The sequence below is a fragment of the Euprymna scolopes genome, chromosome 46, assembly GCF_053919585.1.
Source record: "Euprymna scolopes isolate OS-2025 chromosome 46, ASM5391958v1, whole genome shotgun sequence".
Lineage (NCBI taxonomy): Eukaryota > Metazoa > Mollusca > Cephalopoda > Sepiida > Sepiolidae > Euprymna > Euprymna scolopes.
This window is the reverse complement of record NC_136527.1, coordinates 173,458,662-173,478,363: the sequence shown is the minus strand read 5'-3', so window position 1 is coordinate 173,478,363 and position 19,702 is coordinate 173,458,662. Positions and strand designations below refer to the sequence as shown.

Genomic DNA, 19,702 nt, shown 5'->3' with positions numbered 1-19,702 from the left:
CCGTAAACAAGAATATTCACACATATTACAAGTATATGGTTTTTCGCCAGTGTGAATTTTCTTATGCATCACTAAATCTGGTTTCCTAGAAAAAGAATATCCACACACTTCACAAGAATATGGTTTCTCCCTAGTGTGAGTTCTCATATGTGACTTTAAATATGATTTTCTAGAACTAGAATAATCACACACTTCACATAAATATGCCTTTTTCTCTGTGTGAGTTTTCATATGTGTTATTAAATTTATTTCATCAGAACAAGTATATTCACATTTTTCACAAGAATATGAATTTTCTGCACTGTGAGTTTCCATAAGTGTTATTGAATTTGACTCATCAGAACAAATATATTCACATATTTCACGAGAATATGAATTTTCTGCACTGTGAGTTTCCATATGTGTTATTGAATTTGACTCATCAGAAGAAATATATTCACATATTTCACGAGAATATGAATTTGCTGCACTGTGAGTTTCGATATATGTTATTGAATTTGACTCATCAGAAGAAATATATTCACATATTTCACAAGAATATGCACCTTCTGCACCGTGAGTTATTATATGTATTACTAAATTTGTTTTATTTGAACAAGTATATTCACATATTTCACAAGAATATGAATTTTCTGCACTGTGAGTTTCCATATGCGTTATGAAATCTGATTCATCAGAACAAGTATATTCACATATTTCACAAGAATGCATCTTAGCACCAGTAAATGTTTATAAAAATAATGATCAGTTCAAATACCTCTTTTCATCAGTAAATGTTTAGAAAAATAATGATCAGTTCAAATACGTCTTTTCACCAGTAAATGTTTAGAAAAATAATGATCAGTTCAAATACATCTTTTCGTCAGTTAATGTTTAGAAAAATAATGATCAGTTCAAATATCTCTTTTCATCAGTTAATGTTTAGAAAAATAATGATCAGTTAAAATACATCTGTTAACCAGTAAATGTTTATAAAAATGATCAGTTCAAATGCATCTTTTCACCAGTAAATGTTTATAAAAATAATGATCAGTTCAAATCCATCTGTTGACCAGTAAACGTTTATAAAAATAATGATTAGTTCAAATACGTCTTTTCATCAGTAAATGTTTAGAAAAATAATGATTAGTTCAAATACCTCTTTTCATCAGTAAATGTTTAGAAAAATTATGATCAGTTCAAATAAATATTTTCACCAGTAAATGTTTAGAATAATAATGATCAGTTCAAATACATCTTTTCACCAGTAAATATTTATAAAAATAATTAGTTCAAATGCATCTGTTTACCAGTAAATGTTTAGAAAAATAATTAGTTCAAATACATTTGTTGGCCAGTATATGTTTAGAAAAATAATGATCAGCTCAAATACATCTTTTCACCAGTAAATGCTTATAAAAATAATGATCAGTTCAAATACACCTGTTGACGAGTAAATGTTTAGAAGATAATGATCGGTTCAAATACATCTGTTGACCAGTAAATGTTTATAAAAATAATGATCTGTTCAAATACATCTGTTTACCAGTAAATGTTTAGAAAAATAATGATCAGTTTAAATACAACACCAGTAAATGTTTAGAACAATAATGATCAGTTCAAATAATCTTTTCACCAGTAAATGTTTAGAAAAGAAATTACCAGTTCAACGTCAGCAAAATTGTTCAACCATGAATATCTGCAAATAAAAATAGATTAAATTTATTTTTTTGTATTTACATTCAGTTCGATTTATTTTAAATGGTAAAATATTTCTAAACTTTCAGACTCTAAATTAATTCATTATTTTATGTGTTAATTATTCAAATAAAAATTGTCTCCGTTTACATGGTATTCATTATCACACGTTAATACGTTTTACTTTGAATGAGAATTTCAAACTGAGATTTGATTCATTCTTTTGACTGTCGCTATCATTTACATGTAATTGACTTTTTTTAGTGAACGTTTTCTATCCAAATAACGAAAGACTGGTTCAATTATACTTTGATACGTAGAGCTTTCAGGAGTGATACACCTAGCGGACTGTACTCTAAAATAGATAGGATCAGGAAAATATTCATTAAAATTGTTATCAAGATCTTATTAAAAAAGGGAGGTTTTAAATTATGAAAATAAATATGCTTTTAAAATGTATACTTTATTTCAAATTACATTTTTGAGAAAAGTGTATAATTGAAAGACAGATTGTAAGTATTATCATAACTGGTTTCCATTTTGTTTTTACACAGGCATCACCACATTATCAAGGCCAAGAGGCAACTCAAGGATAAGGGTTAAAGAATGTACAGTAGAAATTGAACAATATAGTAATCGATAGTAATGAAAATTCGGTAAATTTGATAACTTATATGGAACGGTTCATCAAGAACTTATTTACGTTAGACTTGAACACAACCATATTGAAGTCAGCCGGAAAGCAGGAAAACGGAAGACAATTCCACAGGCGTGCAGTTCTAAGAAAGAGGCTTTGTTCATGGAATCTACGTTTAGGTTTAGGCACAGATAAAGAGTGGGGGAATTATTGATAGTGTTTTCAGCTAGACGAGTGTTTCTTGTGAAAGTTTGGTGGGGGGGGACAATAGACTGAAGTCAAACACTTTCCATGAAAATAACGATACATCAGAGACAAACTCGCAACATCTCTTCTGTGAGATAGAGGTTGCAGGGAAGAGAAAAGGACATCTCGTACAAGGCTTCAAAGTCTATTTTGAACTCTATCAAGGCAGGATAAGTCATTTCTAGCAGCTCCTGCCCAGATGTGGCAACAGTATTCCATCCTTGGACGTACCTGGCTCTTATATAGATAGAGAATTGCATCCCTTAAGTTTGATACATACTATGAGACCTACCTGTCTTTTGAACAAAGAGAGTGTGCTTTATATCAACTGCGGTAATGTTGTTTATAAGTTTAAATTCCAATGAGATGCTGATTATATGGGGCGTACTTTCATGCATTTAGAGAGTTGTATAAAGCAAAACAATCCATTTAAAATTAAAAAGGATTTGCAGTCCCCCTTCGCCTTCGACTCCAAACTTTGCTATCGGTCAGCATTTGGTTGAAAGTCAATGCTGTGTCATTAAGTATAATAAAATAAAGTTGTTTAAGGTCATACGTTGAGCTGAATTAAACAAGGCTGATAGCCATTAGTCGTGTGCTCTCATGTAATGAATGAATGTGTGAATGTAGGATTGACATGAAATTCTTAAAGATAAACTAAAATGACCGAAAAAAGGGCTGAAATGACTTCAGTAAATAAAAATTTCAGGAAAAACTAATGGACAGTTATCCGTCAATCATCCAGACTACGGACCCATTGAAAACATTGGTTCCTCTTTGATAAATCAGGGGACAAAAATGGTACTCCATACCCCTTGCTTAAAAAAATAAAATGTAAATGTGTTATAGACCGACCGATGGAGTGACTTGCATGCGACTAAAAATGCCTTAGCATGGAAGCGTTTCCCCTTCCATTGCAAAGGAAAAGTTACAAATGTAAGTGCAGCATCTATTAAGAACATATACTACACTTTAATCTTAGCCATGTGGCCAAGGTAAAGTTACAAACCCAAGTACAGCATCTATTAAGAACAGATACTACACTTTGATCTTAGCTATGTGGCCAAGGAAAAGTTACAAACATAAGTACAGCATGTAGTAAGAACAGATACTACACATTGATCTTTATATTTAATTTATTTTGTTTAAAGAAAAAATTACAATTAAAAAAATTCCAATATAAAATTAAAACATTTAAAAAAAGTAAAATCTCCAAAAGACAAAACAAATTTAGGCACAAGGCCCGAAAAGATCTGGGGAGGGGAGTGTTGCAGGGTCTTTGTAACTAAAGTAAAAATGGAGTCTGTGGCGACTTTACTCTTGACTGGCAACATTTACCACAATACCTCATTCACTCTGTGGAATCTAAAGCTAACTAATGAAAACCCCACTGTGGAGAGGGCTTCCTTTTTCGACGGGTGGAGGGCTTTGTAGATGATCCGAAGAGGGTAGTCTTAATGGGTGATTGGAATGCCATCCTTGATCCCAGGATAGATAAGGTCGGGAGGACTAGCGGGTCGGCATGGTGTGACAGCAGTCTGTCTGACCTGATGGCTTCGTGTGACCTGGTCGACAGATTTTGCCTGGATCACCCGGGGCAGGAGATGTGGACGTGGCATCCTAATACACCTACCTATCCAACTACTTACTTGGATCGGATGTTAGTTAGAAGAGGCGATGTAGATTTCCTATCTTGCCCCACGTTCCACTTTTTAGGACACTCGGACCATAAACTAGTTATGGCCCATCTGAACTTGAGCCCTAGGCCTATACTGGCTGGATACTGGAAGTTCAACAGCACCTTGTTGGAGCTGGAGGACTACCGGTTGAAGGTTACAGAGATAATCCAACGGGCATTAGTGGGGGCGGTTACCGGGAGTAAGTGGTGGGTTAGCCTCAAGGCTAAGATTAGACGTTTCTCGGTCAAGTACAGCCAACGCCTCGCACTAGATAAGGCTAAGGCCAAGACGCGTACAGAGAATAGGCTGACCCAGGCATTACAGGGTGGGGACCCCCTAGAGATAGCACTAGCTAAACAAGACCTCAGCCGCTTGGCTAGCGAGCGGTACGAGGGCCAGATAGTTAGGGCTAGGCTAATGAAAGTCTCGAACGAGGCTATTAATGTAGATGCTGTTGAGCATAAGGCTGCTCTAAAGTACGGCTCGGACGAGTACATTCGAAATGTAAACGACCTGGAAGGGCATGCCCTCGTGTCGACGCGGGAGATTTGCGAGGGGTTTCAAAAGTATCTATCGGAGCGCTTCACCCAACTACCCAGACTCAGGGTCGAAGAGTTTGGCAGCTATTTGGCCGACTCGTAGCATGGGACATTCACTACTGAGACAGTGGTGGTCCTCCCGCCGAGGTATACTGACTGGAGCCGAATGTTCCTGCTTCTGTGTTCAGTCCTGGCCAGTCTTTTTGCATCCTCCTCTCTGGGGAGCAGAATGTTCCACATGGCAAAACTCCTCCTGCATACATAACTTGCCGGAATGTTCAAGTCAATGAGGATTTCCACCATGGTGTCTTTGTTGACACCCGTTAAACTCCTGGTCTTGAGGTCAGAGGTGATCAGGGAGAGAACTCTCTTCTCCAATTTTTCAATCTGTCCCGGAAGGGGTATGATGGTTGTTCCCTTCGTGACATCCTTGTAAGTGAAGTTGAAGAGTTCCCTATAATCATCGGGTGTCATCTGCTCCAGCTCCGGAGGGCCCCATGCCGTAGTCTCGTCCTGTTTGGTGTTTGACGGACCGGGGAGGGGATCGGCTGCCACTGCCTTTTCCTTCTGCTGCTGGCTCTGTTGTTGCTGCTGCTTGGCCCTTTTGTTTGGGGCTAACTCTGGCCAGTCCTCCTGTGGTGTCATAGACTAGTTTTGGCCCACCTTCTGGTCTGTTTCGTTCCTTTTGCCCGGAGATTGAGTCATGGGATTTCGCCCATCAGTCTTTATTGTCATTGCGTTGGTTTTCGGGGCTTTCGGTAGTGTCGGAGTGTTTTGGGGAGCTTTGGGCGGTGGTGCCTTATATCCCCCCCCCCCCCGAGAGCCTTTAAAGATTCTAAAGTGTCCCTGAAAAGCGCTTGGGTTCTACGGGCAACTCCGTCTTCATCATCTTTCCCTTCGGGCGTAGGAGAGCTGCCCTCATGGTGCTTGGTGGCTGGAAGAGGTCTGGGAGACTAGGGGTGTCACGGGCTGTGAGTAGAGAGTGTGTATTGTCAGTCCAGTGGGTAGCGCCGTCTAACCGCGAATGGGTAGTTCAGTAGTAATCCACTTTTTAGAAGCACGGGGAAACAGAATTCGAAATATGAGATTAGAAAGACAACAGCATGCATATCTGACAATACCCACTCTCTACTTCAACCAACAAACTCTGCCAAACGACACCATGGCACGTGAGGAAAAAAATATATTGCATTGTTTAAAAAGAAAATTCCTGATAAAGGTTTTATCAGCCGAAAATTTGAAACATTAAGTAAATATTTTGTTTATTTAAAAAAATACTGATACGCACGCGGTTGTATTTTTAATCTGATATTTCGAATTCTGTTTACCCGTGCTTCTAAAAAGTGGATTACTACTAAATTACCCACTGGTGTCTAACTCTGTCCCGTGGGGAGGCATAGTAAATAGGTACTACTAAATTACCCATTTGCGCTTAGATGGCGCTACCCACTGGACTGACAATACACACTCTACTTCGACCAACAAACTCTGCCAAACGACACCATGGCACGTAAGAGTAATATATATATATATATATATATATATATATATATATATATATATATATATATATATATATATATATATATATCTTGTATTGTTTAAAAAGAACATTTTTTTTTTAATTACATTTTCACCCCAAACAAGGCACATTGCCACTTTGGTCTAGGGGGCTACTATCAGGGGAAACAACTACTGGGGTACTATGTAGGGATTTGGGCAGCAAGATGTTGGTTCACGTTACACTTGAACTTCTGCATGTCAGTACAGTTGGAGAAGCAGTAACCTGGAATGGAATTCCAAAGTCTAGCGGTTCTGGGGAAGAAACTACCGGAGTAGAAAGATCTTTTACATCCAGGGATTTCTACAGTGTGGGGGTAGGATTTTGCAGCTTGTCGGGTCTGTCGAGGGTGTTCACGTCGTGGGGGCACAAGTGCTTGCAGTTCATCAGAGCATTCACCATTAAAATACTTGTAGAACGGGCAGAGAGATGCAACGTTTCGTCCATGGGACAGAGGCTGAAGCTTAGATGCCAGTTTAGGGTCTATCAGATTTGCGACTCTTTTTTGAACCCTGTCAAGGGGCGAGAGACTAGTAGCCGATGCACCAGCCCAAATATGAAAGCAATACTCCATACATAGGCGAATGGTTGCCTTATAGAGGTACAGGATACTTTCGGGTGTTAGTAGTTTTCTAGCACGGTAGAGAGAGCCCACCTTCCTTGCAGCGGCCCTGGTAATGCCCTCGATGTAATTGTTCCAACTCATGTTTCCTGTGAACGTTAGGCCAAGGAGCTTGAAAGACGTACTCTCAGATAAAGAGTCGTTGACCATTGCTATAGGTGATAGAGAAGGTTTCTTGTAATTATTGAATGAAACCAGTTTAGACTTGGCGGCATTGAACGTGACCATCCATATTTGTCCCCATTCCACTACTGATTGGAGGTCATCCTCTAGTGTTTCTGCCATTACTTTAGATATATGTTACTGATGAAGGCTTTATAAGCCGAAAATGTGAAACTTTAAACAAATATTTTGTTTATTTAAAAAATACAGATTCGCATGCGGTTGTCCTTTTTATCTCATATTTCGAATATATATATATATATATATATATATATATATATATATATATATATATATATATATATATTTATTACTGTTTTAAAAAATAATAAATAAATAAAAATGTTATATACGTCCAAATTAAAAAGGGCGACTTTCTAAGTAAATAAAAAAATGAGCTCCGAGGCGGAGCCAATATTAACCGTATGTATCGCTTGAAAAATAACAAAACAATAACAATATATATATATATATATATATATATATATATATATATATATATATATATATATATATATATATATATATAAAATGAAAATTACAATTGAATTTACCAAAATGATCCAAGATGGGGGGTTGTTCAATTATTCTTAAATTTTAATTATAGATTTGGATGGGGGGCATTTTTTACTCATCCATTTTATTTTTTTGTTCTGTTTCAAATGAACACAACCTCTTTTAATTAATAATAAGGTTATTATTTAGAAAGCCATTCTTAGTATGGACCAAGTGTCTTTGTTAATTAGCATTTTTACCTAACAATTAAATAATAAAAATAAACGTGATCAAAGAACAAATACATTAAAATGTTGTTAAAGGCGGATAAGTGATTGATTCTTCCGGCAACCAGGATAAGATTTTGTTTATGTTTTGAAGCGTTTTTTTTTTTAAATAAATAATAAAAACTAGTGCCGAGTCTTCATTCGAACAAGAAGAAAAATAACTGACATGCAACAGTTACCTCGGGAATCCCATTAATCTCTCAAAAAATTGAAAATTAACCACAATACTAGTATAATTCCACCCAATAAAATGCAACAGTGACACTCCTTTGTATATTTAATTGTGAAAGTAAAGAATAGTTTTAAAAATGTAAACTATTTTCTCCCCCAAAAAAAGAAAGACGCCAGAAAGCAAAAATCAATCGGAGGCCCCCTCCTCATCGTACGACAAATTTAGAAACTGGGAATGATTACGTTTTGTTGTCTGTCTTGCAATTAAATCGGTGCTCAGTTTACATTAAATTTATAATGGAAAGTGATACCCTACTCTAAAATCTAAAATATTTATTACGGTTTTATTTCCCTTTTGCAGAAAATATTTGAGACATTTGAAACGTAATAAAAAAAGATTTTAAATTCTTAGTGGGAGTAAACTACAGTTGCAAATATTTTACAACAATGTTTTTCTACATTAAATTTCTGTTAATTTGTGATGGCCAATAAATGAGTATTCATTTCATGTCAACTTTATAAAAGAAAGTGATGTATTGTTGCCTGTGCATCTGTTACCGCGCGATATTTTAAATAGTGTGTTTAAGTTAAAACCATCCCCTTCCGATGTTAAGAAAGGATTTTTAAATAATAGCATAATGGTTTCAATACGGAACATACATTCACACGTATCATGATTTCTATTTTTAAATGTAAAATACTGGATAAAGCATAAAAACTCAAACGGAATTCTTTAACGACAATTAAAAAAAAAATATTGTGTTGATGGTAAACATTATTATTTTAACAGAAAATCACATAAGTTTTACTAAAATAAACACATTTTTGACAACAACAGATTGAAGAATATATTTTTAGGGGATGTTTCAAATCGGAAATTCATATATTTTATTCACGTTTGTTATAAAGCATGACAGAATCAATATTTTCATAGGATTACAATAAAAAAAGTAAACTTATTTTAATGTTTCAGATTAATTTTAAAATGGGGTTTGTATTACTGTACACATAGATTCGAAAAAGTTGTGTACAGTAATACAAATCCTAAAAATGTACTAAATACTAAATACTCACCTTTTATTCCATGAATTCAATACGAAAAAAAAAGGCGGGATGAAATTGTTTTTTGTTTTGTTCTTTGTGTTCAAAACAGAATTTTTTTTTTCCTTGTTAGGATTTCTTTAGTAAATTCATACAACTTTTGTTTCGTGTGTCCAATTCATTAGGAAATGAAATATATGAAAATATAAAAGAATAAAAAAATAGAAGATGAAAAACACGATTTAAACGTGAAATTATTTATAGAGAAAATCAACTGAATTTAAAGGTCATCGTAATAACACGGTGTCATCATTATTTCGTTCCTCGTGTAAAAATATCTGTTAATTAGTATAATGTTCGAAATGTTTTACTAACAAGTTTAGATTAAAACTTGTCAATACTCCATGCTTTATTAAATTTCTCTTTTCTATTTAATTTCTTTAGTAAACCTATTCTTTGTATTTCATTAAAATATACAAAATACATGAAGCTTGTGTCATTTCTTAGGATGCCAACGGATTAAACACAACACAACGACCGATATGTGTGCGTCTTTATTCTACTCTGTAAACATAAGTCATCCCAAGGGGCGTAACTCCAAACGGTGCACACCCTGAATAGTTCCTCTTACAACATTCTCCCTCTTCTCAAAGACAAGAAAAAATTGATAAGAATTAAACTAAAACATATATACAAAAAGAAAAGTGACCTACGTATTCATTGGTCTGACTACCCTCCTGCATAACAAGGATTATTGGTATTCCGGCATAAAGCTCGAGACAATAGTCTCTAACCCCCTTTCACAACAAAAGGAACTAACTTCCCTATACACCGCTTTTAGTTACTATGGGAACAGCTAATTTTTGTGATGATTCGATTTTTAATAATAAACACATTTTATTATTTTAAATATTAATATTTATTTTTAATAATAAACACATTTTATTTTATTTTAAACAATATACAGGACATTTTAAAAGTAAAACAATATTTGTTTAATAGTAATAATTTGGAGTACAGTACGCTGAAAACGAATATCACATTTAAATTTGTCACAAAAAAGTAGTTTTCGGGATATTAATCAATGTAGTTCTTTATGTTATAAGTGGTGGGCATTCCTATACGCGCACGCACGAGCATGTTTTTGACGCCCACCCACCACTGATTATCAGTGGCACTGATAACATAAGGAACTACATTGATTAATATCCCAAAAACTGCTTTTTTGTGACAAATTTAAATGCGCTTGCTTGCATGTATAGAAATAGCCACCACCGATAACAAATAATTACATTGCTTAATATGAATACTGAGAATACTAAAAAAAACACAGGTCAGCTGCAGGTATAACATCATCAACAATTTTCTCCATGAGTGCAGCAGAACGCGTACGATTTTTCGATTAATTAGCGGCAAGGTACTAATAATTTGCGCGGGTTTCCAGATCGAATAATAATTTTAAAAAAATCAACAATAATAAAAAAAAAAAAAAATCAACAATAATAAAAAAAAATCATCAATAATAAAAAACAAAATAGATTTTATTGGTTTATTCCTCGAATCACAAAAATTAATAAATTAATAAATATGTGATTATATTGTTTATACTTTTAAAAAAAATCCTGTATATTACTACAATAAATGTTTGAAGCCAAATCTTTCAGCAAAAAAGGCCAAATTCAAAGACAAAACCACATTTTTTTAGATAAAAAAGGCCAAAAAGTATAATTTTAACTTTTTCTTTAATAATTACTATTAAACAAATATTGTTTTACTTTTAAAGTGTCCTGTATATTGATATTAAAAATAATAAAATGTGTTTATTATTAAAAATCGAATCATCACAAAATTAACTGTTCCCATAGTAACCAAAAGCGGTGTATAGGGAAGTTAGTTCCTTTTGTTGTGAAAGGGGGTTAGAGACTATTGTCTCGAGCTTTATGCCGGAATACCATATATATATATATATATATATATATATATATATATATATATATATATATATATATATATATATATATATATATATATATATATATTTGTCAGGGAAAGGTTACTACGCTCCGCTGACACCAATGATTGCCGGTCTCGTCCGATCCATGCTTGACGGGAATTCACGAAAATTCGGGTCAAATTATGCAAGCGTATCTAAAAATATATAAAAATATAATTCTAGTTTGCAATAACTTTTCGAAAAGGAAGAGTTATTGATCCCTGACAAGCGACATCTGTCGGCGGTTCTTGAAACAAAAATACAAACATTCGCCTCATGTAACTGCCATGTATAAGTGCCGATTCTTGCTGTTAAAAACTTTATATGTTCATGAAACAGTTGCTTTTAAATCCTTCTATCTTTTGATCCTCATCACCAGATGAAATGTAAAATGCCCTGCTCGCGAGTGTGAGTATGTGAGAAAATAGAATAGAATACAAATCGATAATTAATTAAATCACATTTCCCCCCCCCCCATTTTATATTGCGGTTAAAGGGCAGATAACTCTTTTGGGAATTATGCCACCTTGATGCCAAAATTACGACACAGTGCAACTCATGAGATTCATCTGAATTATAACACATGTCAACATGAACAGCATGTCTTTAAATTGCCGTGATAAGTATAATGCGAAACATGGTTACTATGAATACAGTAATCAGAAACAGGTACTACACTTTTATTTTATAGTTCTGTCTCCCGATTCAGAAACGTTTCATCATTAAAACGTGTCCAAAGCTCGACAGTCAAATAAACTACTTCAAAAATAAAGTCAAAATACTAAAACAGTTTTTTTTTATATAAATAAACCAGAAACAGGTACTACATTTTCATTCTTACTGTCTTTTATTAGTTTGGGATTCTGCGTAAAATTTTAGCTATTTAACTTTTAATATGAAAACATGGCTGGCATGAGTGTAACGGCAGTTTCTTTGCTGATGGTATGTCTAAGAGGCAAGCTAATTAGCAATTAAGTTTGACATAATAAGGGAAGGTCATCATAACTGATAAAAATAAGTTTCAAGTTTCATAATGTAATCATGTAGTTATAATTTGCTTTTCTTTTTATCCAAATCTATTTTTTCATGTGACTTTACATTTTGTGCAATTCCTTCCTTTTATTTAATTTGTTTATGTGAAATATTTTGATATTCGGATTACTGTTCTCATCTTGGATGTTAACAGTAGTTCGACTAATCCAAATAATAATAGAATGTTCAGTCGTAAAAAATAAACCTTAGTTCTATATCTTCATGTATCTTATTTATTTTAATAAATTAGACATACAAATAAGAAGAGACCTTTAATAAAAAAAAAATCCAACTAATGAACATTTTTACACAAGGAACGAAATAATAATTTCACCGGATTACGATAACCTTGAATTGATTGTTCTTTTGCAGTTGATTTCTATTTAAATAATTTAACGTTTAAATCGTGTTTTTTTATATTTTAATTTTGATTCTTTTATATTTTCATATATTTAATTGCTTAATGAATTGGACACACAAAACAAAATTTGTATCAATTTACTAAAGATTATATTAAGAAATCCTAACAAACAAACACATTTTCTGCGTTAGACACAAAAGAAAAACGATTTTTTTTTTCGTATTAAATTCCTGGAATGGAAGGTAAGTTTTTTTTTCATTTTACAAAAATATTATTCAACAACTGTAAAATATTCTTAAATATTAAAATAAGTTTTTTTTTTTTTTTTGCAATCCAATAATATTGGTAAGTTAAAGAAATCATAACAAGCAGAACAAATTTTCTGTTGCGAACAGAAACGAAATGCGAATTAAACCCGATGTTTTTTTCGTGTTGAAATCTTTGAAATATACGTAAGTTTGTATTTTTTTCTTTTTTTACACTAAAAAATGTAATCTATAACTTTTTTATATAATCTTAAACATTAAAATAAGTTTATTTTTGTTTTTCAATCTAATAAAATATAATGATTTTGCCATGCTTTATAATAGACGTGAATAACAAAAACGTATGATAAAAAAAATATGTTCAAATTTTATTATTCAATGTGATATTTAGATTTTTGTTAAAAATATTATTTTTTTAAAACTTGTGTGATTTCTGAGGAAATGATAATTTAATTCGAAGTTGATCGAATTATTAACAACCGATCACAAAACTACTTCTTTGTATTTCATTGTTTTTTTTTTTATTGGCTATCACCAATTATTAGCAGTTATTTCATGTAGAAAAAATATTCGTAAGTCTTTTCAATCTAACACAGTCTAGTTTACCCCCTTAAATAATAAAAAAAATAACTTTATTTTAGCTATTACATTTAAAAAGACTTAAAAATATCCGCTAAAGGAATGAAAAATTAATATGTATTTCAGATTTTAAATCTTAAACCTTAAAATAAGTTTATTTCTGCCATGCTTTATAATAGACGCATATAAAAAAACATGCATGATTAAAAAAATATCGTAAAACTATATTATTCAATGTGATAACCACATGTAAAATTGTTAGCAGCTGATCAGAATTATTTCAATAAAATACTATGAAGTGTTTCTAGTTTAGTACCGCAAAATACAAAAAAAAAACGTCTTTTCAATCCAAGCAAACGCCGAGTTTGAAATCACTACTGGCACCAGACTTCGTCTGTCTCTGCCCGATCTAACCTGTCAACTCCATTTATACATTCTTACTGCGTGATTTCACGTGATTTTTCCTGACTTCCGCCAGCGCACACCTTTTAAACCTACGGACGCCATCTTGATTTCTATCTCTTTCGCCCAACCTTCGCCTGACACACAAGCGGTAAGACTTCTGTTCATTTGATCTGGGTTCCCTCTTTTCCTTTTGCTAACTTTAAACAACACATGTTTTATAAACATTAGTTGTTATAACTATCAAACTGATGTGCATACTCGTCTGTATTCTAGTTGTCCGCTCGGAAAGGGATTGCTATGAAAAGTTGAATCATGCAATCCACGCTTTTAGTCACTGCATTAAGTAATCCATTTTCCTTTGAAAAATCATATTTAACTGATAATATTATGACGTCATACCCCCTCAGTCTGCATCTTATAACCCACTTGTAAAATTGTTAGCAGCTGATAAGAACTATCTCAATAAAATACCCATGTACATGTTTTATAAACATTAGTTGTTATAACTATCAAACTGATGTGCATAATCGTCTATACTTTAGTTGTCCAATCGGAAAAGGGATTACTATGTAAAGTTGAATCATGCAATCCACACTTTTAGCCTCTATTTATCGTTTACCTTTTTAAGATCACAAACGTGTGTGAGTAGAATTGCTAATCTACTTTTCTTCATCATTTCGTTATCAAACTAGTGTACATAATCGTCTGTTGTTCGCTCGGAAAGGGATTACTATGAAAAGTTGAATCATGTAATCCACGCTTTTAGTCGATATTTTATTGTTTTTTTTACCTCTTTGAGAACACACACACACACACACACACACACACACACATATATATATATATATATATATATATATATATATATATATATATATATATATATATATATATATATATATATATATGCCAGGTGTCATCCGTGTGAGTAGATTTTGTTAATCTACTGTTCTTCATCATTTCATTGTTAATGTACTTTGTTATAATACATTATTATATTATAAATAGATATCGGCTGCCATCGCGTATTACAATCTGTATGTAACTACTATTTTGGACTATTACAAACAGTGAAGTAGCGAGATGTTTCTTCACATTACATTTAAACTACTGCATTTCAGTATAGTCATGGAAGCAAAATACAGCGAGGGAATTCCAAAGTCCATATCTATGAGATTTGAAACTCTTGAGCCTTGTCTAAAACGAATATAGTAGTGGTAGTTGCACTCACTTATGTATGGAAAACTACTCAGCGCATTTGCTACTTAATCTAAGTTTTGTAAACGTCTAGAATATTCTCGGTTAAAATAATTTTCTATCAGTGTTGAGAAAATCCACTTTTTTAAAGAAGTCTTTGCAATGTTCTCAAATGATTTCATCATTTATATTATAATTAGTAAACTAATATCTGTTTGTACTGATATTTAAAGATATTCAAACATTAACGCCTATATTAGTTAACCTCTGTATTTACAAATAATTTTAATATTCAGATAAATTTGAGGTTAACGGATGTATTTCCTCAAACAAACCTTAGATCCTAAGATACTCAGTGCATATATTAATGTGAGCTTTTTTAAAGGTCTAGGATACTCACAGTTAAAAGTAATTTTCTAGCAGTCTTGAGAAAACCAACATTTGTAAAGAAGGCTTTGTCATGTTCTCAATTTATGTATTTATTTATATTATAATAAATAATTTTTATATTCAGATGAATTAGAGGTCAACGGATATATATCCTCAAACAATTCTTGGATCTAATAATATGATTGAAGAATTGACAAATATATAAGATAAAAAACAGGATAAATACAAAGTAACATGTATCGTATTAACTGTAACTTTGTCAAACACATCGGTCTCCCAATAAAAAGCATATATTAAGAAGACATTGTCAATATTTTTGTATTATTTTTCATGTTCATGTTATATTATGTGCTTGAAGTACGCAAAAGAGGTTTATGTATTAAATATGTTTTGATGGAAGTATTGTAATTTATTCTCATTACTGCATATATATATGTTGTAATCTATTAATATATTTTGTAATATATTAATATATATATTTATATATGTATCGTTCTATATTAATAGATATCTATTGTTATCTAATATACCTTAATTTAACAATAGTAGTAAATTACAATAAGTCCGTCAAAAAGTACTGAATACATTTTTTGTCTTATTATTCATTTATTTATTACATATATTTATGTATATTGTAATATATTAATACATATTGTAATATATTAATATATATCGTAATATATTAATATATATTGTAATATATTTATATATATTGTAATATATTTATATATATATTGTAATATATTTATATATATTGTAATATATTTATATATATATATTGTAACATATTAATATGTATCGTAATATATTTATATATATTGTAATATATTAATATGTATTGTAATATATTTATATATATTCTAATATATTAATACATATTCTAATATATTTATATATATATATTGTAATACATTTATATATATATATATTGTAATATATTAATATATATTGTAATATATTAATATATATATATATATATATTTATATATATAGCGTTCTATATTAATTGTTATATAAAATACCTTAATTTAACAATGGTAGTAAATTACAATAACTCCGTCAAAAAGTATTAATAGAGGATTCAATGCACGTTTTGTCTCATTATTCATTTATTTATTCCATATATTTACATATATTGTGATATATTAATATGTATTGTAATATATTAATATATATTGTAATATATTAATATATATTGTAATATAGTAATATGTATTGTAATATATTAATATATATTGTAATATATTTATATATATTGTAATATATTTATATATATTGTAATATATTTATATATATATTGTAATATATTAATATGTATCGTAATATATTTATATATATTGTAATATATTAATATGTATTGTAATATATTTATATATATTATAATATATTCATATATATTGTAATATATTTATATATATTGTAATATATTTATATATATTGTAATATATTTATATATATATATTGTAATATATTAATATGTATCGTAATATATTTATATATATTGTAATATATAAATATGTATTGTAATATATTTATATATATTGTAATATATTAATATATATTGTAATATATTTATATATATTGTAATATATAATTATATATTGTAATATATTTATATATATTTTAGTATATTAATATGTTTTGTAATGTATTAATATGTATTGTAATATTATATGATTCTCTTCTCATTATCTAAATCATAAATACGCTAGATAGAATTTCAACACGACTATGTCTTGAAATAACACCTGTATGGAAATGCGTAACAATAAACAGACATAATACTAATATTTGAATGCAATATGTATAAATATAAATGTTCTTTTTCACTAGCATATTAATAATAAAAAATGCAAGAATTATTTTCAACAAGACTATATCTGCCTCAGCACTCCAATTGACTTGTCAAGTTAGGAAATTAATTACAATGAACTTTTTTAAGATTAAATTACTCTTGATATATGAGTTTAATCCAAATTATATTTACAACAATAAACAAATATAATATTAATATATTGACTTTCCTATAATTTTACAGATGTTGCTGATTGGATGCTATTGTTAAATTTTAATGGAGTGACATTTTCCTAATCATCATCCTATGAACAATTATTGCTTCACTTGAAAGTGTACAGCGACATCTGTTGGAAGATTTATTATACTGGACATACTGTGAAGTATTTGGGTGTTCTTATCTGACAAATCAAATTCAGTGAAACATGAAAACTCACACTGGGGAAAAGCCATATATTTGTGAAGTGTGTGGATATTCTGTTTTTCGAAAGACATACTTAGTCAAACATAAGAGATCTCATACTAGGAATAAGCCACATGCTTGTGAAGTGTGTGAATATGCTTTTGCAAAGAAATCAAGTTTAGTGAGACATATGAGAACTCACACTGGGGAAAGGCCACATACTTTTGAAGTGTGTGGATATTCTTGTTCTGATCAATCAAGATTAGTAAAACATAGAAGAACTCACACTGGAGAAAAGCCACACACTTGTGAAGTGTGTGAATATTCCTGTTCTGAAAAATCAAGTTTAGTGAGACATATGAGAACTCACACTGGCGAAAAGCCACATACTTGTAAAGAATGCGGGTATTCTTGTTCTGAAAAGTCAAGTTTAGTAAAGCATATGAGAATTCACACTGGAGAAAAGCCACACACTTGTGAGGTGTGTGGATATTCTTGTTCTGACAAAGCAAGGTTAGTAATACACATGAGAACTCACACTGGGGAAAGGCCACATTCTTGTGAAGTGTGTGGACATTCTTGTTCTGAAAAGTTCAGATTAGTAATACATATGAGAACTCACACTGGGGAAAAGCCACATGGTTGTGAAGTGTGTGGATATTCTTTTTCTCACAAGTCAACTTTACTGAAGCACATGAGAACTCACACTGGGGAAAAGTCATATATTTGTCTAGTGTGTGGATATTCTTGTTTTGAAAAGTCAGACTTAGTCAAACATAAGAGAACTCATACTGGGGAAAAGCCACATGCTTGTGAAGTGTGTGAATATGCTTTTTCAAATAAATCAAATTTAGTGAGACATATGAGAACTCACACTGGGGAAAAGCCATATACTTGTGAGGTGTGTGGATATTCTTGTTCTGATCAATCAAGTTTAGTAAAACATATGAGAACTCACACTGGAGAAAAGCCACACACTTGTAAAGTTTGTGAATATTCCTGTTCTAAAAAATCAAATTTAGTGAGACATATGAGAATCCACACTGGGGAAAACTTGAATGCCTACTAGTGTCTAAGGTCTCTCTGTACAGGGGTTTGTTAGAACTCACACTGTGCTTGAGAGATTAAGAACTTAAGTTGAACAATCGAATATTTATTTTGATTTCTGAGAACTTTGACTGAAGTAAAATGAAACAAAACAGGAAAAGGCCACATACTTGTGAAGTGTGTGGATATTCTTGTTCTAATAAATCAAATTTAATGAAACATGAGAACTCACACTGGCGAAGGATCAAGACCATCATAATCCTGGAAACAAAATAAGCCAGCAGGGAAGTTCCTAGAGAAGCTGAACCAGCAGTACATAGACAAAGATGCATCACTCCAATAGCTCAAGAGTGAGAGACTTCCATTTGATGAGGAAAGACTTATTGTAGCCGGGCAAGATCAGGGCTTACTTACAAATGGATTTAAAAAAATGGCTGGCCTACAAACAAATGGCCAGTGTATGTTTTGCCACTCAGCGATTGAAAGCACAAGCCATCTAATATCTGCATGCCCAATCTTATTGGCAGATGGTCATTATACTGCCCGTCACAACAAAGTATGCAAGTACCTCCATTGGAAGATCTGTGGAGAGATGCAACTTGACAGAGCGATGAACCACCACCAATAACATCAAATGGAAATGTTACCATGTTCTATGACAAAGACATACAGGCAGGCAGATACATAAAAGACCAGGCCATCAAACCAGATATTGTTATATGGAACAAGCCTGAAAGAATTGCACTCATTGTCGATGTCACAGTCCCAAATGATTTCAGCCTTAATAGAGATGAACGGGAAAAGATAACAAAATATCAGGACCTAAAAATGATCTCAAAACGACATTGTCTCTGAAAGAAATAAACATTATACCGGTTGTGATAGCAGCAACTGACTTAATAAAAAAGAATCTCCATAAATACTTAGAAGCAATCCCTGGAAGACCAAGCTGTAATGAAATACAGATAGCAGCCATAAAGGTAACAGTATCTAATCTGAAAAGAGCTTTCGGATATAAATTTAATAGAATCAAGTGTAAGCTCCAAGAAAGGGACCCCTTCCCTTGATCGCTTCAAACTAACAAAAGTAAAAAAAAGGGAAAAGCCATATTCTTGTGA

At 31.7% G+C, this 19,702-nt stretch overlaps 1 pseudogene; it reads right to left on the bottom strand.

The window, feature by feature from the left end:
* Window positions 1-3,456: 3,456 nt before the first annotated feature.
* Window positions 3,457-3,635, bottom strand: LOC145271984 (U2 spliceosomal RNA; annotated as a pseudogene).
* Window positions 3,636-19,702: the final 16,067 nt, after the last annotated feature.